General features: G+C 35.5%; 1 pseudogene; it reads left to right on the top strand.

Annotated features, from left to right (window-relative positions):
* The first annotated feature begins 717 nt into the window (after nucleotides 1-717).
* On the top strand, nucleotides 718-2064 carry LOC143682538 (serine/threonine-protein phosphatase 6 catalytic subunit-like; annotated as a pseudogene).
* The last annotated feature ends 2840 nt before the right edge of the window (nucleotides 2065-4904 follow it).

The raw sequence follows: 4904 nt of genomic DNA, 5'->3' as shown, positions 1-4904 counted from the left end.
ACCAACAGAAATAGGAGAAAAAATTAGGAAACCACATATATGCCAGAAATAAAAAGACAAATGATTCCATTTTTAAAATGGGCAAATGACTTGAACAGAAGATTTAATATCTTGAATAGAAGATATTTTCTCCAAAGAAGACATAAAAATGGTCAATACTCACATGAAAAGACGCTCAATATCATAAGCCATAAAGGAAAGTTTAAATAAGATCCAGAGTCTTATAAGGAAGTACAAAAATGCCCAGGATTTAATAAAATTATTCATCATACTGAGAACCAGGAAAATCTCAAACAATGATAAAAAACAATCAGTAGATACAGCACCAAGAAAACAGAGATGTTAGAATTTTCTGACAAAGGTTTCAAAGCATCAATAATAAAAATGCTTCAATCAGCAATTATGAACATGCTTAAAAAAACAGAAAGGCTTCACAAATAAATTAAAAGGCTCTGCAAACAAATAGAAAATATAAAGAAGAACCAAATGGAAAAATTTGAACTGGTAAAATACTAAGTGAAATTAAAAGCCCAGTGAATAGGCTCAGCAGTGATATGGAGGGGACAAAGGAAAGAGTCAGTGAGCTGGGAGATAGAACAATAGAAATTACTCAATTTGAACAACAAAAATAAAATAAAATAAAATGAACACAGGGTTTCGGCCTCCATAGCTGCGACCACTACAACATCCACCGCCACTGTGGCTTGTACTTCTAGAATGACACCATTAGACTTGGACAGGTATGTGGAGATAGCATGGATATGCAAGTATCTGCCAGAGAATGACCTAAAGCAGTTATATGGCTGTGTGTGTGACCTCCTCTTAGAAGACTCAAATGTTTAGCCAGTATCAAAACCAGTAGCAGTGTATAGAGATGTACATGGACAGTTTTATGACATTTATGAACTATTCAGAACTGCAGATCAGGTTCCTGACACAAACTACACATTTATGGGTGACTTTGAAGATGGAGGTTACTATAGTTTGGACTTTCACTTACCTTCTTGCACTAAAGGCTAAGTGTCCTGATAATATTACACCCTGGTGCAGAAATCATGAGAGTAGACAGATAACACAGGTATATGGATTTTATAATGAGTTCCAAGCCAAATATGAAAATGCTAATGCCTGGAGATATTGTACCAAGGTTTTTTACATGCTCACAGTAGCAGCTTTACTAGATGAGCAGATTTTTTTGTGTTCATGGTGATTTAACTCCTGATATCAAAACACTAGATCAAATTCAAACTGTTGAATGGAATCAGGAAATTCCTCATAAAGGAGCATTTTGTGACCTGGTTTGGTCGGATCCTGAAGATGTGGATACTTGGGCTGAGTCCCCGAGAAGCAGGTTGATTTTTTGGAGCAAAGGTCACAAATGAGTTTTTTCATATCAACAACTTGAACTCATCTGCAGAGCACACCAACTGGTGCATGAAATCTACAAATTTATGTTTGATGAAAAGCTGGTGTAACAGTATGGTCTGCTCCTAACTACTGCTATCATTGTGGAAATATTGCCTCAATTATTGTCATGGTCAGGTTCATGTGTCAACTTGGCCACATGGGGTACCCAGTTGTCTGGTCAGGCAAGCACTGACCTATCTGTTGCTATGAGAACATTTCATGGACTTCAATCATGACCACGTTGGTGGCATCCACAGCTGCTGCATTTGTAATCAGCCAAGGGGAGTGTTTTCTGTAGTAAGTGATGCTTAATCTAATCAATGGAAGGCTTTTAAGGAGGACTCAGAAGAGACAATCACTCTTCCTTCTTCAGCCAGCCAGCCCCTCCTGAGAGTTCATTGAGGACCTTCATTGGAGCTCCCAGCTCATGGCCTGCCCTACAGACCTTGGACTCTACATCCCCACAGTTACATGAGGCACTTTTATAAATTTTGTATTTACAGGTATCTCCTGCTGATTCTGTTTCTCTAGAGAACTCTAGCTAATACAATCATGGTCTTCAAAGATGTAAATACAAGAGAACCAAAGCTATTCCAGTCAGTTCCAGGCTCAAAATGCATTATTCCTCCCAGAACAATGATACTGTATTTCCTTTGAGGCCTTCCCCCATACTGCTGATCCATTTTCCTGTTCTCTTCTTGCCCCAGCTTTCATGTATTACCCTCTACAATATACTTTTTATTGAGCATTTTGCTGCTGAAATGCTGCCTCTTGCCTTTTTTATTTTAAATTATCTAAATTTATTGTTCCTTATGGTCTCTATAGTAATATTTTTTTCTATCAATTTTCTTCCCCATCCTTTCCCCACCTTATACTCATTTGGGAAGACTTGAGAAATGCCTTAATACTCACACTGCTGCATGTTGCTCTTGCTTATTTACTGGTTTGGGGGAAACAGGATGTTTTTGCTTTTTTTTAAAAGACAATTAGAACAGACAACACCAAAATTCTCTTCCTTTTGTATCATTCAGCCTTTTCTTTTAGTTTGTTAAGTTTTAAGAAATTTCAACAGCAAAGCTGTTATTCAGTGTATATGATGGACTACAACTACCTCTAGTTATATATACCTGTCCCAGCTGTAAACTTCATTGTCCTTTGTTGGATATTTTAAATGCACATAAATAAATTGGTCTAAAGCGCAAAAAAAAAAAAAAGAACAGAGTCTCAGGCACCTATAGGACTATTACAAAACATTTAACATTGGTGTCATTAGGATTCTAGAAGGAAAGGAGAAAGAGGACAGGGCAAAAAAAGTACCCAAAGAAATAATGGCTGAAACTTTCTAAAGTTGGCAAGAGACATAATCTCACAGATTCAAGATGCTGAGAAGACCCCCAAAAATATAAACCAAAGACATTCATGTCAAGTTATATTATAATTAAACTTCTGAAAACTCTCAAACATGGCCAGAAAAAAATGATGCCTTATTGATTAAGTGAAAAACCAATTCAAATGACAATGGATTTCTCAACTGATACTGTGAAGGCTAGAAATGACACAGTTTTTTCAGGTGCTGAAAGAAAAGAACTGTCAACCCAGACCCCTATACCCAAAGAAAACATTCTTCAGGAATGAAGAGGAAATCTAGACATTCTCATATGAGGGAGAACTAAGAGAATTTGTCACCAGCAGACATGACCTAAAAGAATGGTTAAAGGAATTTCTATAAATAGGAAGGAAATGATAAAAGAAGGAAACTTGGGACATCATGAAGAAAGAATACTATAAGCAAAAATATGGGTAAATACAATAGTCTTTCCTTCTCTTCAGCTTTCTAAATTATGTTTTATGACTGAAGCAAAAATCATAACACTATCTGATGTGGTCCTAATATGTGTAACAGAAATACTTAAGACAAATACATTATAAACAGGGGAGGATAAAAGTATGCAAAGGAAGGTAGAATTTCTACACTTTACTCAAACTGGTAAAATGATGACAAAAGTATACTGCAATAAGATGATAGATTAGATAGATAGATAGAAAGATAGAGCAATACCTAGATAAAATACTTTTAAAAAGTCTATACAGGGCGGGCCATGGTGACTCAGCAGGTAAGAGTGCTTGCCTGCAATGCCCAAGGACCCGGGTTCGATTCCGGTGCCTGCCCATGTATTAAAAAAAAAAAAGTCTATACAGAGAGACAAACTCCAAAATACTGTAGATAAATCAAATGAAAATCTAAAAATCTTCAAATAATCCACCAGAGGGAAGGAATAAGAAACTGAGAAACAAAAACCAGAGAACAAATAGAAAACAAAAACTGCAGACTAAACCCTAACATACAAATAATTAAATGCAAATGGTGTAAATACACTAAGTAAAAGATTAGTAGAATAGTATTTTTTAGTTACTCTAATATATGCAGTCTACAAGAAACTCACTTCAAATATAATGGTATAAGCAGGTTTAAAGTAAAAGGATAGAAAAAAAGATATCTTATGCCAATATTAATCAATGGAAATTAGGAGTGACTGTATTAATATCATATGAAGTAGACATCAGAGCAAAAACATTTACCAGAGATAGAGAAGGATATTATATAAAAATAAAAAGATCCAGCCACAAAGAAGGCAATGCAATCTAAGTGTGGATGCACCAATCAACACAGCTACTAACTATGTGAAACAAAACTGATGGAACTCAAAGAAGAAAAAGACAAATTCTCAGTTACAGCTGGAGACTTCAACAGACCTCTTTCAACAATCAATTGAGCAACTAGACAGAAAATCAGCAAAGATACAAAAGAACTTACTAATACCATCAACAAACAGGATCTAATAGATATTTATAGGTCACACCACTCAACAACAGGAAAATGTATGTTCTTTTTAAGGGCCAACAAAGCATATACCAAGGTAATCATATCCTAGGTCATAAAACAAACCTCTAACAAATTTTAAAGACTTGAAATCATACAGAGTGTGTTCTCTGACCACAAATTGAATCAAATAAGAAATCAACAATAGAATGATAACAGGAAACCTCCCAAACACTCAGAAATTAAACAGCACACCTCTGAATAATCCACAGGTGAAAGAGGAAATCTCAAAGCATATCCAAATATATTGAACTTACAAAAATTTAAAAATAATAGTGAAAGCAATGCTGTGAGGGAAATTTCTAGCACCCTAAAGTGCACATTAGAAAAGAAGAGATATCTTATATCAGTAATCTAAGTTCTCACCTCATAAAACCTAGAAAAGGAAGAACAAATAAATCCTGAAGCAGACAGAAAAAAATGAAATAATAATGATAACAGTCATGAAAATTTAGGGCAGAAAGCAATGCAAAAAAAGCAGTGAGGGTGATGTGATGGTGGCTAGTGGCAGAATTCTCGCCTGCCATGCAGACACCCAGCTTCATTTCCCGGTGCCTGCCCATGTTAAAAAAAAAAATCAGTGAAACAATAAACTAGTTCTTTGAGAAGATCAATA

This window comes from Tamandua tetradactyla, chromosome 5 (assembly GCF_023851605.1).
Source record: "Tamandua tetradactyla isolate mTamTet1 chromosome 5, mTamTet1.pri, whole genome shotgun sequence".
Lineage (NCBI taxonomy): Eukaryota > Metazoa > Chordata > Mammalia > Pilosa > Myrmecophagidae > Tamandua > Tamandua tetradactyla.
The sequence above is the reverse complement of the archived record's forward strand: the minus strand, read 5'-3'. Positions and strand labels throughout refer to the sequence as shown.